Source organism: Rattus norvegicus, chromosome 11 (genome assembly GCF_036323735.1).
Source record: "Rattus norvegicus strain BN/NHsdMcwi chromosome 11, GRCr8, whole genome shotgun sequence".
In the NCBI taxonomy this organism is placed as follows: Eukaryota; Metazoa; Chordata; class Mammalia; order Rodentia; family Muridae; genus Rattus; species Rattus norvegicus.
In genome coordinates, this window is record NC_086029.1 from 83,393,011 (window position 1) to 83,417,748 (window position 24,738).

The 24,738-nt window shown below is 47.8% G+C and overlaps 1 long non-coding RNA gene across 1 annotated transcript; it reads right to left on the minus strand.

Moving 5' to 3' along the window:
• Positions 1-11,225: 11,225 nt before the first annotated feature.
• LOC134481012 (uncharacterized) lies at positions 11,226-23,011 on the minus strand. Its single transcript, XR_010056158.1, has 3 exons — positions 21,874-23,011; positions 17,216-17,379; positions 11,226-16,641 (listed from the first exon to the last, which is right to left on the minus strand). It is a non-coding gene; the product is annotated as an uncharacterized LOC134481012 (long non-coding RNA).
• Between the last annotated feature and the right edge of the window lie 1,727 nt (positions 23,012-24,738).

The window sequence follows — 24,738 nt, forward strand, 5'->3', positions numbered from 1 at the left end:
GCAGAGAGCACAGCTACGCCTCCCACCCGCGTTCCCAGTTCATGTGAGAAAGAGCCATGGACTATGAGCTATGGGATGGAGACGGGGTTGACTTCAAAGAGGCTGGCTCATCTAACACATTCTAGATGAACATCCAGCTCCCCAAGTGAGGTCAGAGGTGATTGCTTGAGATGCTAAGGAACATGACTTGGTGGACAGTTCCGATAGCACTGACAGGGGACCCAAGTGGCTCTAACCAGCCAGGATAAGGCAGAAGGAGATGGAGACCCAGGAGCAATGACCCAGCTAAGGAATGGTTCTTTTTGGGGCTTGGGAGGCGATCTCGACTGATGTAGATTAAGAAAAGACCAATACAGAGCCTCTGCTTCTGCCCAACACAGTGCTAAGTTGCGGATGGCCTCGTGCATGGTCTGCGTGCATCCTCCGAGGGCTCCCGTGCTGGATGCTCAGTGCTTGGCGTGATCAAGAGGTGGCAGAAGTTTTAAAAGTTGAGATCTAGTGAAAAGCGGTTAGGGTATTGGGCCACCACCTTGGGAAAGGATTAACATGACCTTATGGCACCCCAGTTCATTCCTGGAAGAGTGAGCTGTTATACAAAGGACAAGCCTGAGGCAGGGGCAGATACCTACACCCAACCAATGGACTGAAGTTGGGGACCCCTGTGGATGAATCAGGGAAAGACTGGAAGAAGCTGAGGAGGAGGTGACCCCATAGGAAGACCAGCAGCCTCAACTAACCCAGACCCTGAGATCTCTCAGACACTGAGTCACCAACCAGGCAGCGTACACGAGCTGGTATGAGCTCCCCCTTCCTCCCAACTCCGACAGCAGAGGACTGCCTGGTCTGGCCTCAGTGAGAAAAGACACGCTTAACCCTCAAGAGACTTAAGGCCCCAGGGAGTGGGGAGGCCTGGCTGGGGATGGAGTGGGTGGGTGGGGGGACATCCTCTTGGAGATGGGGGGGATGGGATGAGAAACTGTGGGAGGGCAGATGAGGAGGGAGGTAACAACTGGACTGTAAAAAATAAAAGTAATAATAATTTAAAAAGGACAAACCTAGCATGGGGGAGGAGTTCAGTTTTAGAATGCTTGTCTAATGTGTATGAGACCCTAAAGACATTCCCCAACCCCACAAAAGTCACTCAATCAGTCAAGCCCACACACCTCTGAATTCCTGTTTTACCCGTGAACTCTTCTTCATGTGTTCCTGCCATGATGCCATCTGTCGTAAGGTCCTTGTCAGAGCCCAAAATATGAAGCCACTCACTCTTGGGCTTTTGACCTATACGATTGTGGGGTAAATAAACCTTTCTTTATGAAGCACCCAGTCTCTGGTGTTTCCAGGTGACGCCGACATTTCTGGTTCCTGAGTTGTGACTCAGAAAACATGATTTTTTTTTCCCCTGGCCTTGGTGCAAGCTAGAGATTCCCAACCTTGACTATATACTCGCTTTACAGGGTACCCTGGACCAGACACTTCGAAATGCCCTCTCATTAAATCTAATGTCCCACGAGGACAGAGCTGCTGATTGGTCCTCCAGTGGGACGATGGCAATGGTGGTGTGCAGGGGTGGGGACAGTGAGTGGGGCTAGAGGTGGTCTGTGGAGAAGGAGAGTGCGGGAATAGGGGTGAAGGGGGTAGAGATGGGATGATGGTGAGTGGGGACGGAGACTGTGGCGATGGAGACGGAGGATGGGGGTGGAGAAGTTATAGGGGATTTCTGTACAAACCATTTGGCTTTGCTTTTTAAATGTGGACGTATGTTTATTTTTTAAAGAATGTGCACTTTCCAAACTACACGTTGCTGCTTCATTCAGGCCCAGGCTGGTCTCGAACGTATGAACTAAACTCCCGGATGGATAGCTAGCTACGACTGCAGGCCTCCACCGCCCTTCATAGTTTCTATATTGAGTGTCCCCCAAAGGACACCACTGGGAGATGATGGGGCCTTTGAGAGGCAGAGCCCGGAGGTAGGACCGAGAACAGGGAAAGAACTGAGAGACTCGTTTCTTGGTCTTCGCTTTCCGCTTGCCTGGCCATGTGCCCATCCGAGGTTCGCAGCCACGAGACCCACTCTACAGTACAACCTAGAAACCCTAGAAAAGTGAACTAAAACGAACCTTTCGTTTTTATAAGCTTACCCCGGGTATTTTTGTTATGGCAACATGAAGCTGATTAACGCAGACCCTAAAGCCATCAAGAGGACCAGCGGACCCTAGCAGCCTTGAATGCAATTTAACAAGCAGAGCCTATGTCAACATGTGTTTTCAAAATGGTACTGTTTTATCCCCAGTTAAAGAGAATATCACATCTATATCAGAGGATACTATGTAAAAAAAAATCTAAGACCAATAAAGAGAGATTCAAAACATGGTGAAATAATGGGTACTACAGGAGCAATTTACTACTTGGAAAGGAAATCTTCCAATATCGAACAAAGGCACAAAGGGAGAAAATATTAGGGAAAGGCCAAGGAAACTAGAAAATGGGCTGGAAATTCCAGTATTTATGGAACAATAATTTTACTAGGATTGATTTTAGTTTTTTAAAAATATAACATTTATTTATTGTATGTGTGTGTGTATATGTGTGAGTGTGTGTGTGTGTGAGAGAGAGAGAGAGAGAGAGAGAAAGGGAGAGAGGGAGAGAGAGAGAGAGAGAGAGAGAGAGAGAGAGAGAGAGAGAGAGAGTAAGGGTGGTTGTGCAACCTGGCTGGCCTTAAACTCACAGAGAGCCACCCACACTCTGTCTGAGTTCTGGGATTAAAGGAGTGTGCCACCACACCCATCCACATCCGATTTTGAAATGAGTTTTGGGGATTAAACTTGGGCTTTCAGGCTTACAGACTAGCTTTTGTACCTGCTAAGCCATTGCCCTGGCCTCAGACTTAGTTTTAACCGGTCCTTCTCAAAATACAAGCACCAGTGCGCTATTTCCTAAACCAAGGAAAGGAGCGGTCTGCAGACCAAGATGGTCACAGAGTGCCAAGCAGAGTTCACGTGGACACGTTCTGGTGATGTGGCCGAACTCTGAAGGTAAGCATAATAAGAAGGTAGAACAGGGGAAGCATGGGGGATGAGATTCAGCCCAGTGCACAGGTCCCATCGGCTATGCCGGGGCTAGAAGCCTGTGTTGTAATGTCCTCAAATGGGAGTAAGGATGAACTACAGTATAGAATACAGTATTCTACGTGTTGTCAAACTGTCAGAAAGAGGGTGGCACCCTCACACCCCCAGTAGTTTTGGGTAGGTAAGAAATGACAACGTCGCTGTATTAGTTCCCTGTGGTTATTCTAACACATGGCTATAGCTTTAGTGCCTTAAAAATTATTGCATTCTGAAGATAGAAGATTGAAACTGACGTCATCAGCCAAAATGAAGGCCCTAGCTGGGCCACGCTCCCTCTGGGGCTAACTTCTATCTGCACACATGCCCAGTGTTGCTTTAGGCTTGCTTGTTTATGGTTTACTTTATTTATTCATTGATAAGGTTTTTATTTATGATTCCTTTGACACAAGGTCTCGTGTATCCCAGGCTGACCTCGAACTTATTAGTTAGCCAAGACTGGCCTCGAACTCCTGCTCTTGCTGCCTCCGCCTCCAAGTGCGGTGATTCTAGGCACGCACCACCGTTCTTTGCCAGGGTTCCTTGACTCATGGCTGCGTTACTCTAATCTCTCAAATCTCTCCCCAGTCCATGTCATAGCATTTTCTTCTCTATGCGAGGGTTAGAAAGAATCCCTGCCCACCTCTCTCTTATAAACACAATAGTGACTGATTTAGGATACTCTCTCATCTCAAAAATCTCTACCCTAGCTCTCACTCCTTGTTCTTTCCCTTTGTCCCTTCTCTCCCCATTCCCCTCCTCCCTTCCCTCCACACACTCATGGCCAGCCTCTACTCCTCTCTTCTTCTACTCTTCTCTCATTAAACCTTTCCAAAAAAAAAAAAAAAGAAAAAGAAAATCTTTACCTTAATCTGGTGGTTCTCAACCTGTGTGTCACAACCCCCAGGGATTGCACATCACAGATTCACATTATGACTCCTCCTCACAGTAGCAAACTTATGACAGAACTATGAAATAGTTTTATGGCTGGGGTCACCACACCATGAGGAACTGTATTACTGGGAAGGTTGAAGAGCGCTGCTTTAATCACGCCTGCAGAAATCCACCCCCACCCTCTGCCATATGAGTTGATATTCCCAGACCCCATAGATAAGGACATGAGTATCTTTGGAAAGGCCAGTTTTTAGCCAACCAGCCTTATGCCCTGAATGAAAATAGAATCTGGAGAATTGTCCTAGCAAATCTAAAAGGCATATTTGAAAGAGGATAACATGGGAGACAGGACGTAGGGTAGCTACAGCTGCTCCAGATGTGAAAGGATATAATGTCTCCACATCTAGCCAGTGTCTCCATGTCCAGCTCCTGGGACAAGTGTGACATTCAGTGTGGTAATGGCCTTATAGATGACACCATCTAGGAAGTCTCGTGAAATGTCATTTGCAAGCAGAAGATCCGAGAAAGCTGAGTCTCAGGGCCTGGGCCCCAGGGAAATTGATGGCATGACTTGCAGTCTGGTGTGTGGGTCTCAGCTCATGAAGAGGAGGTCACTTTGCTCCCACACTTTCTTCTATTCGGTCTGGGCCACATTAATGAGGTTGATCTTTGCTTTGTCCAGTAGCTCAAATGCTAAATTTCTTCCGGAAACACATTCTCAGCCACAGGCATCATGGCACAGCCCTGATGGATTCTCCAGCCCAGACGCTCAGGCAGACACTGCTCTCCCAGGGCACTGACCACTTGCCATATATAAAGACAGCTTTCACATAATCACACCACCCTCTATGCAAGGACACGACCTGCCACATGGCCGGAAACCCGCACTCCACACGCTTGGCCTCCGCAAACACCACGCTGGAAGTGATGAAATCTGTTTCTCTTCTAAAGCCTTTAGCTGTGAGTGGCCATGCGTCTTAGCTCATTTTATGCTGCTGTAAAAGACTACTTGAAAGTGGGTGATTTACACTGAGCAGAAAAGCCCTTTTCATGCTTCTAGAGGCTGGGAAGCACAAGACTAGGAGGCTGGTGTCTCTGATGCTTCCTTGATGTGTCATCCTATGGCAGAAAATGGAAGATAAAAGGCTAAGAATATTAGAGTGGGGAGGGCCAGACATCAAGAAGTGACTGGTGTCTCACAGCAAACCCATTCTTGTCAGTGTGATGGCGCACACCTGCGTCATCCCCACACTTCCAAGGAGGCAAGAGGATCACTCAGAGTTCAAGGCTGATTTTGCCTTCGAGTGAAACCCTGAGTAACACGTGCCCTTATTACTTTTAAAGGTCTCACCTCACAACACTGTTACAGGAGGGACTAGCTTTTCAATGCATACACTCAGGGGAACACGGTCACCACGGTCACCTGTGTTTCAAACAGTAAGCCAAGGGTGTTCTTGTAGAATAGTGCCAGGACCCAAGGGCTCACTCCTTTGTCTGGAACCCTCAGCTTGGTCACAGCCCCCGGGCAGAACCACAGAGCCTTAAGGGACACAAATACATACATCAGTAGAAATGGGGTTGGGGAGACAGAAAAGGAGACCCAATAAGGGACCTACATTATTCACTCCTAAGATTCTGTTAAATTTCTGAAGCGCCTTTAACAGACGACTTAGGGAAAGAGGGACATAGCTCCTATGTGACTATGCAATGAGGACCTTACCATTAGCAGCAAACTGATGTAAGAGGCCTTAAGAAGCTATTATACAGGGTTCCCTAGAGAGAGAACTGGAGTGGTTGGGGAGGGGAGTTAGAGTTGAGAACAAATAGAGGGAAATCTTAGAGAAAGGGTATGTGTGTGCCAGCCATGTTTATACTCCCAGAACCACTGGGAGGTGTGTGTGTGTGTGTGTGTGTGTGTGTGTGTGTGTGTGTGTGTGTGTGTGATCTCACCTGTCCAGGGCCTGTGTGGATAGCCCCTAAATCTTCCATATTAACCTGTGACACTTCTAATAGCCAGGCTGAGCTCCTGCACCAATCCAGAAGGGCAGGGGCCTCTCATGCAGCTTCCTCTTCCACCCGTAGTGCATCTGTTTGCACATAGTTTGCATATTGTGTAAAGCCGTATAGCTTCTTCTTTAAGACTCCAAGGACTGATACGAACAGAGACTATTAAAAACCAGTAGCTCCAAAGTTCATTGATTAATTATACATGCAGTTAATACAAAAGCAGTGAGCAGGACATAGGGAGGTTAGAGACGGTTTGGGACAATAATTATGCTAGATATGTAAAATAGATTGCACACATGCTAAATGCTTTTTAAACGAACAGTGTAATAGTAGGTTGAGAGTGGAAAGTCTTTGCAGGGTGGGAAGTGGCTGGTGTCCAGGGGGAAAGCACTGGTGTACAGGCGGCAGGGCCAGCCTCTGGAGTCACAGGGAACTGCAAAGCAGTTCACCAGCAATGGGAATGCCAGTGAGGGTGGGAGCCAGGGTCTAGCAAGCGGAGGTGCTGATGGCTAAGGTGACTGTTTGCTAGGTGCTAGCCCTCTGCGAAGTGTGTCCTGTCCACTGTTCTGTGTCATCTCATACAACCCTTTCAGGGAGGCAGTGTGAGTGGCATGACCATTCCTACTTATAGGTGAAGAAACTGGTGCTCAGAATGCTGAAACTGAGACAGCAAGGTGGCTCGGCAGGTAAAGGCCACCAAGCCTGACTAGTTGAGTTCTGTCCCTGGGACCCACATGACAGAAGGAGAAAACTGACTCCCACAAGTCCTCTGAGCTCCACATATGTACTGTGTCACACACGCATAGAGAGAGAGAGAGAGAGAAAGCTAAAATAATCAGCTAACCTTTAGATAGCTGCCCAGTGGTCAGGCAGTTTAAGCCTGGATGCCTGACTCTGCAGCCCACGTGACCGCCCTATGTAAGGCCCTAGGTCAGCATAAAAGCTATTGTCTTTGGTGCGGCCCCAGCTCTATACTAGTCCCTCCTAAAGGTGAAGAGTGGCAGGGGACCACTGGTAATGTGTATTCACCGACCCCATTTGTAGGAACAAATATGACTAGACCTGTTTGAGAGAGGTTTACCCTTGACCTCTGCTGACAAAGTCTAGGGAGTGGCCTCAATCCAGAGGATGACTCTGCTTGGAAGTAACAACTATAGCCAGACCAATGACTTTCAGCAAATACCTCTGGGTGCTCAGAACGGGTCCTTGCCTGTGTATTCTACAATTCTAGAAGTTCTCAGACAGTCTCCTCTTGGCAAGCAGAAGTGGCGGGCTGGTACTGAGGACCACGTGCAGAACCTGATGTCTCCGTCCACAGGCAGCAAGAAGGGAGGGAGCTCAGTATGGTCTCTAACTGCTGCCTGGAGAATGCAGTGAGACAGGGCTAGTGCCAGGTTTTCTCACCCTGTGTTTGGAAATTTTGCCTAAGCCGTAGGACTCCAGTCATAACTTATTAAGCATCATGCCAAGAGCCCATGTGACCATTTCTTGTTTCCCTCATGCAGGCTTCTCAAGACAAGTGATTTCTTGGGAACCTGCTAACTGCCATAACAAAGACCCCAGCTTTTAGGAGCTTAACACAGCGACAGGCCCTTAGTTACAGCCCAGTGCATGTAGGATGTGGGGGGCTCTTCCAGGGAAATCTATGGCCTCCTATCTATCGTGTGGCTTCCCCTTTTCCTAGAGTCCTGAGAAGACTATGAAGGGATTGTGGTGGCTTAGGGACCAGTTTGGAAGTGTTGTAGCTGTTCATGACCCATTGGACTGGTTTCCTGGATGCCTACGTGCAACGGAGCTGTGGGATTCGTATTCCATGGCATTCCATGCCTCCCTCCACTGCTTACTACAGCCCACATGCTGAAGCCCCTAACTCCAGAATCTCAGAATGTGGCTGCATGTGGAGACAAGGGCGTCAGAAGAGCTGAGTAAGTATGAATGAGGTTGTTGGGGCAGGCCCTAATCCAGTGTGACTGGTACTCTAACAAGAATAGACCCAGAAGGCCAAGAGATGCTAGGGACCTGCACACAGAGAGGAAGGCCATTTGAGAACAGGAGGATGACAGCTGTCGTGAACACTCTGTATCAGAGACACAGATGGATATGTTTTGTGTCATTTTGCACTGTCACAATTGATCAAGCAGTAAATTCCTGAGCCATGCTGGATTCATTGGCTGCAACGTGCCAACTAGTTCTGGGTCCTCTGGAGAGCTGACCATTGACAATCACAGGCTCTTTTGTCCTAATCCCAGTTGCTAGTATTAATTCTTATATTACACACTCCACATCTCACAGTTGTTAGAGTTCTTTCTGTAACCATAATAGAGTGACTACAAAGGGGTTGAAGAAGGCATCCGAGTGCAGAGTTCCGAAGGCCTTACAAGAGATCGGCAGAGAGCGGGCGTTATAAATGCAGTCTCTGCAAGTGATTAGGCAGGATCTACTGAGACAGGTTATAGCTCTTGGACAAGTGTTGCTCTCACAGACTCTGCAGGGTTGCAGAGTTTAGGCACCTGCAGAGGAACAAGACTATGGTGGTCACGGCATGGAGGTACACGACTGGAAATCCACGGAAGGGAGACCGAGTCCAAGAACAGATGGATAGATGAAGAGAGAGCAATTCAAGGATGTAGCATCAAGCCGTGGGGTTCGGCTGAGCTGACGGACCCCCTAGGGACAGTTGGCAGTTCCCTGCTACTCAGTGCTTCGATGCACATACCAGAGAGGCCGTTGTTAGCATCTGCATGGTATTAATATCCTCCTCTTCATGGGGTCCAGATCGGATATCAAACCCTTCACGAGTCTGGTGTGTTTGCGAAGTTCTTGGACCTGATGCTGATGCTGTGGCTCTAATTACAAGCATGTGCTGACACCGGGCCAGTGTGCTTTGAGAAGTTTCTATGGGATAACTTCTTACTTTCAAATCAAGTTTGTTTCTCAGCCTGTGACTCAGGTGGTGCTAGGAAGTTGGTGGCAACTACGTGCACAGTGACACTCATCTTGCCTCTGTATACACTCAAAATGGATCCAACTGCCCCTTGTAAAACGGAGTCACCCAAGGCCACGGCACAGCCTGAAGGCCATTGTTCTACATGCTGTGGAGTAACCATGACCAAGGCATGCCTGATTTCCACGGTGCCCACCTATGAGCGAGCTGATTCCTTTCACCTTGGCCCTCTGCCCTCCCAAACCAAGAAAACAAATGTCTGTGGTTTAACACACACACACACACACACACACACACACACAAAACCTGTAATGTTCTGTTTAGCAGCCTGACTAAATAGTATAACACTTACAGTGGGAACTTAGAATAGACAAGGTTAGCTGTCTCAGCTGCAGCTCACCCACTTGTCCCCTCCCCAGGGAGGACAAGCATGGCTCCCCAGCCCTTGCCTTGAGCTCAACATTTATAATCTTAGGGTAAATTGGATGATCCTCAGCTTTAAGCATAGACTTCCAGTAGATTTTCTCCTAGCCAATTCCATGTTCCAGTAACTGCATATAGAATTTTCTCCTGAGTCATAATTCTCAACCTTGTCAGAGCTGGGTTAGTGTTCTGGTGCCGTTTCTTTTCAGTTTAATGGCGGCTACCTTGTAGCTCCCTGGCTGTGTAGAAATGTTTAGTCCTGGAAATGACTGGTTTTGTTGTCGTTATTGTTGTTATTTGCTTGCTTATTTGTTTTTTGTTTGTTTTTTTTAGGACTAATTCACTGTGCTTAGCTGAGAGGAAAGATTCACTACACACAATCTTTTTATAAAAGTGTGTCTGAGAAAGAAATTTTCATTATGCAGGGCCCCCTGGGACTTGTAGATTATCACGATAGTTAGTAGACAATTACTTACTAATACGGGGCTCCATTGTATATGGAAAGGTAAAAACTGAGCCCAACGGAGGAAATGTGTCCTAAGAGGGATCCTCTGTTCCCCTCACTTCAGGACCAGATTCCCTGATTCTATTCCATTCCCTCACGAAAACTGACCAGTTCTATTTAAATATCTTTGCTGAATGCAGTCTGCAGGCAGCACCCAAGGCTGATATTCTTGATCTCTCTTTCCACCCTCTTTCCTTAGGTGTGGACACCTTCCAGGTTATCACAGGCAGTGCTGGGATCAAATACCCAGGCATAGCACAGACCCCTGCCTCTCCCTTCTAGCTAGCTTTACGTGTTCATTGCTTTTCCACTCCAAGGGCAGGGGTGGGGTCTTGTATTACTCAAGGAAAGGAAATACTGAAAGAAACAGCTATTAAAGCCCAGTAAACATAACGATACAAAATTAAAAATCTGTCTTCCGGTTGGGGATTTAGCTCAGTGGTAGAGTGCTTGTCTAGGAAGCGCAAGGCCCTGGGTTCGGTCCCCAGCTCCCAAAAAAAAAAAAAAAAAAAAAAAAATCTGTCTTCCTCATGTCTCCATATGCTACTGATTAGCTTAGGGATAAAGCTCAGCTCTGTGCTGTCTCTCAAAGGCCCAGGTTCCTTCCATTGGGTAATCTAGAATTGCCTAAAGCACTGGGCTCCTTTGCGATTTGGGCGTCATAAGATTTGAGGGCATTCTGGCTGCTCGCTAGGGTGTATCTCCTGGTAAGAACCCTTCTTACAGCTCTAGTGAGTGCCCTTAAAACTGTCACTCAGTCTAGGAAGCAATGGGGGACACATACGTCCGTGCAGGAGCCCCCTCCCCACCCCCTGTATGATTTTGCTTTCACCATATTGCTGACGTTATGGACACAGAGCTATATCTCTCCGTTCTCCCTTTAGTGAAGATGTCCTTGTGCTATAGGGAGTACTGCCTGCTGGTAGCCTCTGCCTTCCAGCTCTCTCGGATGCAAAGAGTCACTTCATCCAAGATGAGATCCTACCTGAGGTGGCCCACACTCAGTGACGCAGCAAAACCCAGCTAGTTTGATGCAGTCAGGGAGTTTAGCCAGTGCTAGTCCTGGGTTTCTCTGCATTTTTCTCTGTCAGTTCTGACGTCCCCTTCTTCCCGCAGCTGTTACTCCCAAAGCCACTCACTAAGAAACCTCGACACAGACTGTGCTACCTTACAGAGCCTACCCTGCCCCACGAGTAAATATCATGAATATTTCAGTCAGAGTTCTGTTCCAATATTAATCAGACTACCCCTCACCCAGTCAGCGTTGCTGTAGTTTTAGTGCTTGAATACACAATAGGCTCTGTCAGATGTCTTTTAAATGAATATTTATTTAAATATACTTGTGTACTGGTCACTCTCCCCAGCCAGACCGTAACGTCTTCAAAGACGGGAGGCCATCTACATTGTCACTAGCTCCTCACCGAGTGCCTGACACTTCACTGCATTCGGCAACTGTGTGGGTAAGATGAACAGTTGGAGAACAGTAAGAAAAGCCTTCGTATCCCACAGGCCAAGCCAGCGCTTTTGTGGAAGAAACTAGATGTCAATGGTGTTGAGGTATGAGCATTGAGTGACTACTTTAAGATGGCGTTTGCTAAATAGGTATTCTTAGATGATTTCCGTTTGAGAGAGCCAATGGCAGTAATAAGGAATAATGCCTGTTCCAGCCACCATGCTCTCTTTAGAGTCACTATGCTGAGTTGAAAGAATTCTACTGGGTAGAAGGTTGGAAGCCTGTGTGGTGGGTGAGGGGCTATGCTGACACTTCGACCTACTTCCTGAGCACCACTGGGGAGGGGGGCTGGCAGGAAGGACTGGCAAGAGATGCCTGTGAAGAGAATGGGCTCCCCGTGATGCTCTTGGGAAAGTGGAGGAGACAAAACAAATTCATCATGAAAAATTAAACACGCTCGGAACGGGAAGGGAGACTGAACAAATACACACAATACAAACGCTACTGTAGTCGGCCTCTGAGGCCAGAAATAAACTCAACAGAGGGCCTCAGCTCTGTGTCAGAGCAATCTGTCATCCGTTTGGGTTTCTGAGTTTTGGACACGCCGAGATGGATATATATAGAGAAAAGGGGGTACATAAAGGCTTCAGAGGGGCTAGAAAGACATATAATAGATGAAGGATACAAGTCTGAAAAACCAGGAGACATGAGAAAATCAATAAAAGAAATTCTATAAAGTGAGAGGGAAGCACGGAGGAGGGGGGGAGGCATCGAGCAAGGAGGGGAAGGAGAAGGAGGGTGGGAGAGACTGCTGACACAAACACAGTACTAGGTCCTCTCCATTTTCAGGTTGCCATTGTTCCCCATGTCTCCTAGCTTCATTAGGAGTGCAGAAAGGGGCCAGGAGCCTCCTCGCCTCCACACAGTCCGGTCTCCTGAGAGCCCTTCAGGAGCAGTGGCTCTCTGGTCTGAGACTTGTATGCAGAGTCCGGACCACTCTGAGATGGTGACCTTTCTGTCCTCCCCTCTCTTCATTTCCACCTTCCCTCCCCTGCATATCCTACCCTAAGCTGCCCTGCATCTGGCAACCCTGCACTCTCCACTGGTGAGTCAAGGAACCATTTCTGTCTCGTCTACAAATGGCGGACAGCGCCATCTCACTTGACTGGGGATAGAATTTGATGGAGGCAAAACTCAGTGTAGATGTGGGGGGAAGGGCAGAAGGATGCAAACAGCTCTTTAAATGCAAAAAGAAAAAAAAGAAAAAAAAGAAAAAAACCCCAGCAAGATAAGACTTCTTGTTGGAGGTTGGAAATTTGTTCTCTGGTAACTCTCAAAATAACACACTTTAAATAAGAAAAATAAAATTATGCAGGTATTCTTCAGAGAAGAAAAGGAGCACAAAAGCCAAAAATTAATTGACCCAAGACTTTGGATAATGTAAAAACAATTTAATGAGAGTTCGCTAAGTGCCTTTTTTAGCTAAATGGGAAGGAGACAGAGTCAAATCAGGAGACTCCATTCTGCCTACAGGGGTCACCTTGAATAGCTGGCTCTCCCCTCAACTGCTGCTTCTCAGAAGAGAAGGAAGGCTGCCCAATACATTGTTCCCAGAGTCCCCAGGTGGTGACAGCTGTCCAGCCGGACCCACCTCGAGGATGATCACCCTAGGGGGCTCAGCACACGAGTCCCCACTCCCCAGCTGCTGGTTCACTAGCTTGAGTGCTACACCAACCCACAACCAAGCTGTCCTCTGACCTCCACACACGTGCTGTGCTGCACACGCCTGTGTGTGTGCACATGTGCATGCATATATGCACACACTCATGTGCACATACATATATGTACAATGCATATACATGTATATGCATATATATATATATATATATATATATATATATATATATATACTATTTTGGTGACTCCCAAGTTACATCATGAAAGATAAATTGAGCAGGCTCTGAAGATGCCTGGGGTGGAATTATAATTTGATAAGGTAACTTTTGATTGCATGGTGGGGTTAGAACACATCTTCCTGTGAGGTTTCTGGTGAGATTGCTAGAAACTTTATAGTTATGAAGGGGGAAAGGTATTAAGCAGTTGGTGCTGGAATTCTTTTTTTGTTTCCTTTTAAGATTTATTTATTTGCTTTATATATATGAGTACACTGTAGCTGTCTTTAGACACACCGGAAGAGGGCATCAGATCCCATTGCACATGGCTGTGAGCTACCATGTAGCTGCTGGGAATTGAACCCAGGACCTCTAGAAGAGCAATCAGTGCTCTTAACTGCTGAGCCATCTCTCCAGCCCTGATGCTAGAATTCTTACTCCTCTATTGGAAAGGCTCCAACCAGATTCTTGGGTGAGAGGTTCATCCTGTCTTCCCCAAATTTCCCCACCTGCGTCTTAATTGTGAGATTCCCAGAAAATACCCAGGAGAAAAATGAGACTGTACTTGAAGTCTTGTATACTAGGGCCTTAATCCTGGTTGGTTGTTATTTTAGCACCCTTGTTTGAAAATATTTTTACATGAGCGGAATATTACGTCTGTGTCCAGGAACCTCCCCAGTAAATGCTAACTGTGCTGGAATTTTCAGCTGGCAACAGACGTTATCCAGATGGCAGTGAGGACGCTCCAGCCCCTCCTCTCACCACTTCCCTGTCTACCCTACCTCAATATTAACTCTCAGACTTAGTCCAGACTCCCAAGAGTGCCCTCACTTCGGATGTCAGGCTGAAAGTGGAGGCCCTCTAGCCATCTGCACCACTGAATGACTTGACCACCAGTCTGGAATTGACATAATCTCTTCACAGGTTTGGTGGTTCATAGAGCAAGTTATGGAGCTCAGGATAGACCACCAGGTCAGCAGTTTGCTACAGAGCATTGATAGATTACGTGGGAAATATGGGCTTGAAGAGGGACAGAAAGGGCAGAAGGAAGGAAGCTTCTGACCTTATATAGGCAAGACCTTGTTCACAGCAAGGAGCATCTGACCGCCCATGTGTATGGATGCAAAATGCCTACAGAAGATGGGATACCACCCGTTTGTTATAGGGGATGAAATTGTTACCACACTGTATCCATATTTCTTCCTTTCCAGAGCATCTCAGCCTGGCCACAAGGAGAGCTGGGAAATGTAGTCTTGTAGCAGGAAACTATCAGGCACCCAGAACAGGCTTGCCTGGGAGGGTGTGTGTGTGTGTGTGTGTGTGTGTGTGTGTGTGTGTGTGTGTGTTTGTGTGTTCTTGCAGATTGGTACAGAATTTCCATGGCTTTCACACCTTCTCTGGACACACAATCTCCCCAAATCTCTACAATTTTGTCTCTCAGGGTAGGGCTGTCTCTGACCTTTTAAGGATTTATTCAATCTGTTTGGTGACCAGTCCCTCCTGGGAAGCTAAACAGGGCTTCCTATATTGAGTCATCTCATTTGCATGAGCTCTGAAGAAGTTTAAAAAGTCATTATGCATAACAAAGCATTTCTTATCACTCGGGGAAATTCCAAGGTGCTGGCAACCTGGGCTTTTTATTATGCCATACGGATGGACCCAGGGGAACCCAAAGGTGAGTCAGTTAGGCTGACAGCCCAGTGACTCTCCTCTCAAGGCACAGGGAAGAGTGGAGAGGGCTGGCTGGCAAGTGACCATGGAGGCCGAGTAGAAAATGTCCCGGACGTCTCACATCACAAGCACCCTCTTGTGGATGCCTTCGCCTTCCCAGAGACCAGATGAGGAGGGAGAGAGAACACTGCAGCAGACTGGGAGAGAGATTTCACAGCTGCAGCACATCAGAGGGGCATAGCCTCTGATACCCAACCTGAATGCCCTGGAGGCCACACAGCTGCTTGAGGGAAGACTCTTGAGTTAGACCCCTGGTCCCAACCTTCCTCCCACTCTAGCTGACGGGTAGGCTGGTGCTGTTAGTCTGAATGTCCAGCATCTCCTTCCACTCCGGTTTTCCGGTAGCCGTGGCTCCTTAGTTCCCGCTTAGAGCTGCTACCTCTAAGCCCCTTCTGGGGCCAGCCTCTTGCAGGCCTGCAGGAGCATTCCCAAAGTCACGATCCCACCTTCTAACTTGCTACCCTGGACCCCATTTCCCAGTCTGCTCCTAAACTGTGCTGCAGAGAACCCTGGCTCCCACTGAGACAGACAGAAAGGGGAAATTATGGAGACACGGGAAGAGAGAGTAGCCGTTACTTCAGAGTCTGATTGAAGCCTCTCACCAGCTGAGAATCAAGAACTCCAACACAGTTAACATTTGCTTAAACTCTCTAGGCAAAAACAGCAGTTCTCAACTCAAGGGAGTGAGAGAACTGGTTCCAGAGCAAACGTATGGGTGGCTGTGGCTCAGAAACACGGAGCTGGCATTACCACAGGTTCCATGGAGCTTTTATGGTAACAGTACAAAGAAACATATAAATCAAGGTGGTTTTAAAGTAAGCGGAGCACAGTGGAGAAATCTTAGCTACAGGTATTGGCTGTTATCTGATAGCATCCTTAGTCCTTGTGCGGTGGAGAATAGAGTCCCGTCCAAGTTCCTACATTTCAAAGGTTTTGCTGTTAGGTTACCAGGCCTAGCAGGATGTCAGGTCTGGCACAGCTGGAGTACAGAATGGTTGTTGACTAAGCTAATTATCACATAAATTGTAATTGGGCCTGAAACTGCCAGAGCCCAGCCTCTCCACCTCTTTGAAGTTTTAATTAGCTAAACAGCCAACAGGACAGGCTTCTTCCCAGGAATTCTCATTCACAAGGCCTTTAACTTTCAGAAACAGGGCTGTGGACCAAAAGTTTTTCCAGGAATCTCATGAGAAACCTATTTATAGGAAAAGATCCATCCTAAACTTCGGTGCAGTCCAAGTGGCTCCCAGTTTTATATGGTCAGATTATAATCCCATCCAAAGCGCCCTATAATCTCACTTAGCAGCAAGAAAAGGAAAAGGAAAGTTTCTTGGCAATCTTTTGAGATGTAACTCGAGAGCCAACAAAATGGTGTACGTGGCTCATGCTAAGACTCTGAGCTGTGGCTCTTTGGAGAAGCCAACAGCAAGTGCACTTGGGTTTTGCCTCATTCTTTCCCAGGATATCTCTCTCTCTCTCTCTCTCTCTCTCTCTCTCTCTCTCTCTCTCCATCACACCTTCTTCTTCTTCTTCTTCTTCTTCTTCTTCTTCTTCTTCTTCTTCTTCTTCTTCTTCTTCTTCTTCTTCTTCTTCTTCTTCTCCTCCTCCTCCTCCTCCTCCTCCTCCTCCTCCTCCTCCTCCTCCTCATCATCATCATCATCATCATCGTCCATGTGCTAGGAAGGGTGCTGTGGAAAAAGACATCAATGGCTTCCTGCAGCCAACCCTGCTTGTTATGTTCATATGAAACTGAGGAGCTGAGAAGATACTCTGTCTCGGGCAATAGTGGTATGAATGCTGGGGAGGTAACAACTTCCCCTGAGTTGGATTTGAGGCTTGCTCCACAGGAAGGAATTCACACCGGAGACCATTATTCTGGTCAAAAGCCTGTGGCTCAAAAATTGCAGGCCCTCGGGAGGAACCTACTGCTAAATGAATGAGCTTGTTTTGCTAAATGGACATCGAAGTGGAAGCTACTGGTTTCGTTGGAAAGTAAGTTCTGTCAAATGATGTTTTCCTGAGGCACACAGGGAAGGATGCTTTCCTGAAGCAGACACTGGCGAAAGGATGTTCTGCTATAGCAGACGCGTGAAAGGACCCGTGAGGAGGGATTGTAAATCTGACCCCACAGACAGTGAGAGCTTGAGCATTGGCTTGCTTTGCTTCACCTCACTTTTCCTCACTGACTGCACACAGGTATTGGTTTGCCTTACATTGCACGGCTCAGGTTTGCTGGTGGTGATGTCATAGAGAGAAACTCACCAGAGAACGTCTCCTGAGGTTCCTGTGGCTTCTTGCCGCTTGCAAGGTGGACTCTGGCCAGTTGGTGAGCCTTCTGGATTGAGCTGCCCGCGCTGATCCCTGTGTGGCGTCTGCCAAATGGACTGGACTGTAGCCGCTGATTCATGGAGTGGACTACCGATATCCTAACAACGAAGACTGGAATCACCCCAAAGAATTATTTCTAAACAGGCCCACTTCCCCCGTATCCTAATAACCTTCCTTTGCCACTTCTTCTGGTGGGCTAGAGGAGAGGTTGAACCCGTATTAAAATAGGCAGAGAAAAATATACGGTTACAAGACACATTGTCTACTACCTTCTAAACATTCATGTTTACATATATAAGACACATAATGCTGCCTTCAACCTCAGACAGAGAAGCTTCTCTCTATAGTAGTCAGCAATTGCATGGCCAAAGTGCTGAGAGTGTCTATCGAAGACTCATTCTCAATTGTGAAATCTGTATCAAACACCGTCCTTCCACCATGAGGCTCCGGGAACACTGCAGAATGGCAGGAAGAAGGTATGATTCAGAGAAGGACTATGAGGTGCTGTCACTGGGACACAGTGTGGCCATTTCTCCCATGAACTCACTGTAGATATAAATACCTACACGAGACCTAGGCACACGATCCAGCAAACTAGGTCCGTCACCATTCCAACAAGCAGAGCTCACGGTACTCAGTGGGTCGTTATGGGTATTAAAAAGAAAGGATTGGACATGAAGAGGGTAGGGCATGTGATGTGTCCCTGGGGGTGGAGTGGGTTGGAGATGCATAAAGATACAGTCATCAAAGTCCAAATAAGATATATTTTATTAAAAAATCTTCTGATAAAAAAAAAGCGGGGCTGGGGATTTAGCTCAGTGGTAGAGAGCTTACCTAGGAAGCGCAAGGCCCTGGGTTCGGTCCCCAGCTCCGAAAAAAGAACCAAAAAAAAAAAAAAAAAAAAAAAGCAACTGTAAGTCAGCCCCAATTAAATTTTAGGTTGGGGATTTAGCTCAGTGGTAGAGCGCTTGCCTAGCAAGTGCAAGGCCCTGGGTTCGGTCCCCAGCTCCGAAAAAAAAAAAGCAACTGTAAAAAATCTTCTAATAAGCTACTGTTTTTATTTTTTATTTTTTATTTTGAGAAGTTCACAGTCATGATGTGTACATTTTTTACCCCTTTCCATGGGTGCCTTTCTGTTTTGTTTGTTTGTTTGCTTGGAGAGTCATTGGCCCCAAGGTGGCTCAGAGTGCCAGGTTCCTGGCTGGCCTGGAACTCCCTCTGTAGATGAGAGATCCTCCTGCCTCTGCCTTCCAAGAACCAAGGTTAAAGGAGGAACCAACACACTCACCCTTTCTAGTTTCAACAAACCCCAACTCTGTTTCCTACTGGTTCATCCTAAAAATCCTTTTCTGCTGTGAAACGGAGCACCCGGTTTTACCGGGACTGGGGTTCCTAAAAGCATCTGCAGGCTGCAGCAGGTGACATGAGGTAGTATCTCTGTCCCTGCCATTAGTGCCACCAGCACCTACTCCACTGTGAGTACCTTGCCCAGCTCCACTTGCCAACCATAGTTTCTCCTCACCCACCAGTCCCCTCAAGACATCTCCCCCTCCCTTTCTACCAGGGGCCTAGCATAGCTCTGACAGTGACCCAGTTCTCTGTTCATTTCCTGTCCGTGTGTTTTTCCAGAGGATTTTCATAATGTCCGTACTCTGTCCAGCCTCTCCATGGAGAGCAGAAGGAAATGGGCCCCCTAGCCTATCTATGGAGCTTCCAATCAGCCCAGCTAGGAGACATAAAATAATCAAATAACCACACCGAGATCTGTACATTCTGTCAGGGACAAGTGCTGCTGAGGAGAGAGAGTGTAAAGCTAGGGGATTGCCTGAGTCACCCAAGGCAGGGAAGACTCCAAGGAAATGTCACTGGGCTGAAAGCTGAGGGGGGAGCAGGGCAAGTTAATCAGGGGACGAGATGAAGGAAGGGGAGTTCCCATAGAGGGCACGGTGTGTGGAAAACCGTCTGTCAACGTCCCCCGTTGCTATCTCCCTCCTGAACCGTTCACTGTGATCTCTCTGGGGCCATATCTGCTTCTGGTTCTGTCTAAGCTCAGCCCAGGGACCGTTCTTCTAGGGACTCAAGAAACTCTTAGGTTGTGTTACATTGAATTATGCTGAATCCCAGTCTCCAGCCAGGACGCAGGCAGTCAGATAAGCCTTCATTGCCCCTCTGAGCTGGGGCACAGGGCCAGAGGACAGGGCATTTTTCACTAGCTGCCTATACCGCAAGTCACACTCAGGCTTCAGCACGCTGAGCCACCTCGGGTGCCAATGTGGACTCGCAACACTAGTTGCCAGGGGTTATGAGAGTGGCTGAGGGCAGTGGCCAGAGTGGACAGCGTTTTATAGACTTTGCCCTTGCAAACAGTGCCCGGAGGATGCCATCTGGTCTGGCGACCCATACGTCAGAGCAACTTCAGCTTTGAGAAGTCCTCTGATCCTGATAGGCAAAATCCTCACCTCAGGGATACAGGGTCAGAGACAGGAGCCCAGAGTCCCAGGACACCAGGGAGGCACTGAGTGTCCGATTCAAGTCATCCAGGTTGTAGGCATTTAGGCAAGATGACTATCTGCTAAAAGAGCCTGCTAGGAAGCATGGTGGGTGGGAGGAGCTCAAGCAAGCACACCACCTAGGCATCGTAAGTGTGGAAGGAAGGCAGAAGGTTGAGTCCGTATTTTCTCATTCTGGGGATAGCAGAAGGCATAATTGTCCCAAAACTGGGCCAGATGTGTCTGGGCTCCTCATGTATTGGGAGAGGATGGAGGAAGAGTACAGCCTTGGGGACCCTGAAGGTTTGTCCCTCCAAATATCAAGTGCTCTACTCATGTCACCTGACTAGTAGCCAATAACCCAGGTTTCCAACTAAGACAAGACCGGAGGACTTGAATTCATGGGAGCCCAAGTAGGGTAGCCCCAAGCCTCCTCTTCTCTCTGATTACCTCCCAGAGAACCCCAAGTTTATTTCGAAGCTGCAGTGTTGAGCATCACCAACTGCGAACTCCCTCGGGCACGTACCCATCATTTTGGCTTCTGCTCCGTTCACAGAGCATTCTGGACTCTGCCCATGCACCCTGGAGTCTCTGTTCCCTCTCAGCACCTGCCAAATCCTGGTTCTCTACAGGATCTTTGGGCCTCTCTGAGATTAATGGTGATGCTATCACACTGCTAAGGAGCCTGCCTTACCCCCTAGCCAGGCTTGTGTGCACTAATGGGCTCTGTCAGGATTCACCTGAGTATTGGCAGTGGGTCCCCATCTGTCCTTCCTGCTCCATTTCTGAGAAGCAGTGAACAGCTGCGTGATCAGCAGAGGCTTAACCCTGGGAGCCCAGTGGCCTGGTGGGTCCATCAGCATTCAGCAAGCTGAAATGTCACGTTGCTGTCCCAAAGTATCTCACAGAGGAGGCAGAGGCCTCCTTGTCTCCAGAAAAGCAGAGTTGGGAGGAGGCAATGACTTCTGGATTGTCAGTGTCTCCAATGATTATGAATCCCTAGAAAGAGTGCACTGAGGTCACTATTCAGAGGAAAATGTATACGCTCAACCAAGGCTGGCTCTTGGCAGCCGCTGTGGCTGGAGAAGCAAAGGCCATTTATCAAGAGGGAGGCAGCTGCAAGGAGGTTTTTTTTTTTTTTTTTTTTTTAATGGCTGCTTCTCCCAAGAGACAGCACGTCTAAGCTGGCTCCTCCAGCTTCTGTTGCTTTCTGGCTTGCCTTAGGATGTCCCTATTCTGGACAAATGCTGCCCCTGGTCTGGAGAGAGAACAGTCTGAGGATGATGATACCAAGGAGAGGGGACTGTGGATGGTGCACAGTAGGGGAGAATGCCGCTCTGTGAGCCATACTTCCCTTGGGGGACAGGGGTATTCTCCATTTATGAAACTACTCTTCCCTACCACAATCCAGAGCAGGTGAATAATGAGGGAGCCTGTGACAGTCACCTCTCTGCTCCGCCACTACCACACCCAGGCACTGTGTTGGGTACCAGATACCCATGATCAACTGTTCTTCCTGACCGTGGTGTAAAATGACTGGTCTCATGCTCACTTAAAACTTGGGGTGTGCACGCCTTTAAAAAAACTTGGGGTGATCTGGGACGAAGAGGCATTAAATAACCTGTCTAAGATCATGCAGACTAAAAGGCATGATTTGAATTCAAGACCGTCCACTTCAAAAGCTGCCGTCCCCGATACCCAGAACCATCCACACGCAGCTAGGAAGCCATAAGTGAGGCCATGAGGAAGGCACCTTCCCCTTCTAGAAAACGGAGCAAGCAACTGCAGAGAGGATCCATTATCCCAAGACCAGAGTGGCAGAAAGTCACTGTGAGGACAGACACCAGACCCGCAGGTGCTGAGGTCTTCCTGCGGGCTGGGTTGACCTGGTGACACGGGATGGCGAAGCCATTGTCAGAGTCACAAGGCCTTGGCTTGTTCTACCCAATGATGTCATCTCTGGCAGTGGGGCTACCTCCTTGTCTCCAGGACTCTGTGTTCAGTTCCACAGAAGAAAGTAGATTAGGCAATGGGTTAAGGCAGTGTAGTTTCCCTTAGCACCTCTGAGGGAAGGGAGGATACAGCAGCCTGCTGAGTTCTTACCAAATATCTATTCTTTCATCCAACGCTTTGCTCCCAACCCGGCCTGATGGCTTTCTTCCCAGTTTCCCAATCATAGACTTTAGATTCTTCCTCATAAATTCCTGGTCAGAATCCACAGAACAAACAGCCAGTGGGTCATTAGGCAAAGCCTCTGACCAGATCCCTTATCACTCTTCTGCTTGTGAGAGACACACTTGTTTTGTTTGGGTTTTTAGTGTGTTCCAGCCTGGGTGGACCAACAGGAACAGGCTGACTGACTCACGGCTTTTCTATGTGGCTGCTTGATTGGAGCAGCAGAGACCAGTTTCTGGAAGGTTCCATATCTCTGTACAGGAGGGAGATTTAGGCTGGAAGTGATCCCCAAGCAGTGTGGGCTTTGCCCTTTGTTGACGATGGAGTCTTCCCTTCTCTATGCCCAGCAAGTGGCTGTCCGACCTCCCTTTGCATCTCTTTGTGGGTAGAGAACTCATTATCTCAGAATGAAGGGAGGCAGCTCTTCCGTGCTTTCACAGTGGGACCTGAGCAGCTCTAACAGAGGCTCCCTTGGAACTCAGAACTGGAGAACCAGGGCTATTCGCCTAGCTTAGCCTGCCAGGGGCTAGGCAATTACTCCTCGGCTCCAGCCACTTGCTTTACAGATTGGAAGCAGCTCTTCTAGGATTAGATCATCGGGGGCAGGTTACTCCTGATGACCTTGCTGGTTAACACGACTGAACTCTTATTCTCCAGGAACTCCAATGGCGTGCACGTTTCTGTGTCTTACTGGATTCCAACCACTCTTAGGCATTTGTGCGACAGGCACTCCTCCTCTAACACCTGAAGTGACAGCGGTGCCAAGGTGTGAAACAGTGAGTCCAATGTCACAGGACCTGATTAACGACAGAATCAGCTTCTATTTGGACCCATTTGTGCTGGTTAGATTTTTTGACAGCATAAGTTAGAGTAACCCAGAACAACCAACCACCACCATCAACAGCAACAACAAAACCCCACACACTTGAGAACGTACCGCCATCAGATTGGCCCAAATGTAAGTCTACGGGCATTTTTTCCTTTAAAAACATCATTTTTAGGTGTATGAGTGTTTTGCCTGCTTGCTCATCCATATACCACACACGTACAGTACCCTTGGAGGCCATAAGAGGTTGTGGTGGATGCCTCCACTCCCCTTACCCACCCCCCCCCCCCACACACACACCACTGGAGCTGCAGATGGTTGTGAGCCACCATGTGGGTGCTGGCTCTGAACTGCTGAGCCATCTCTACAGCCCTGACATTTTCTTACTTCAAGATTGATCTGGGATGGCCTAGCCCACTGTGGGTGGTGCCACCCTCGTAGGTGGTCCTGAGTTGTAGAAGAAAGCAGCCTGAGCAAGACAGGCGGTAGCCCTTTTCCGTTGGTTCCTGCTCCCAGGTTCCCTTGATGCTGGACTGGAAGTCGAAAGCCAAATGAACCCCTCCTCCACGAGGCGCTTTTGATCCTGTGTTTATCACAGGAACAGAAAAGCTCACCAGGACACGGACTTTTCGGGGACACTACTGATCTTTGAAGTGCTCTGTCTGGCTTCAGAGATGCTACAAGTGCTGTATTTTTCTTGTGGAAGAGATTGACTGAGGACCAGCCAGCCAGATGGCTTGGTAGCTGACAGTGCTGCCGCCAAAACTGAAGACCTGAGTTCCTTCCTGAAACGTACACTGTGGGAAGAGAAAACTCACTCTCTGTTTGTCCTCTGACTTTCACACATGCAATGTGGCAAGACATTCACAACATATATACACACAACACACACATACACAACACTCACATATACAACACATATACACACATACACAACACACATATACAACATACACAATACACACAAAACATACACATACACAACACACATATATACAACATACACATACCCAACACACAAAAATACAACACATATACAACACACATATACAGCATACACATACAACACACGCAAAACATACACATACATAGCACACACATAAACAACACACATATACAACATACACATATACAACATACACATACCTACACAACACACACATACACACAAAGAAAGAGAGAATAATCATAATCTTAAAAACCTTTAAAAAAGAATTTGATTGCCATCCAGATACACAATAAGTTCGGAATCCATGTAAAACTCTGAGGGTGAGTGTCTTAGTCAGGGTTTTACTGCTGTGAGCAGACACCATGACCAAGGCAACTCTTATAAAGGACAGCATTTAATTGGGGCTGGCTTGCAGGTTCAGAGGTTCAGTCCATTATCATCAAGGTGGGAACATGGCAGCATCCAGGCAGGCATGGTGCAGGAGGAGCTGAGAGTTCTACATCTTCATCTGAGGGCTGCTAGCATAGATCTTCAAGGACAGACACCAGGTTTAACCGCAAGTCAGTCCGCTCAGCTGTTCACCCAGGCTGGCTTTGTGTCTGATCACAGCAGGCCTGGAGGACACCTGCTATTCTCATCCCGAGGGCAATGTGTTCCATTTCCCAATCCATACGATCACTGGATAAGATCAGGAGAAGTTGGAGATGCTCGATATTTGGTTTACACGCACAGTGTACCAGAAAGGCCTTGTAAAGTTTGGAACAGAGGATACTACTTAGCCGGGAAAGACGTTAGCATGAGCTTCTTTAGAACAACAGGGGGGACTGGAGGGATAGCTTAGCGCTGGCTGCTTTTCTGGAGGACTTGAGTTGAATTCCCCGAACCTACGTGGCAGCTCACAACCACCTGTAACTGTCGTCCCAGTAAATCCAATGCCCTCTTCTGGCCTCTGTGAACACTAGACATGCACACCATATATAGACATACATGAGGGCAAAACACTTATGGATGAATAAGT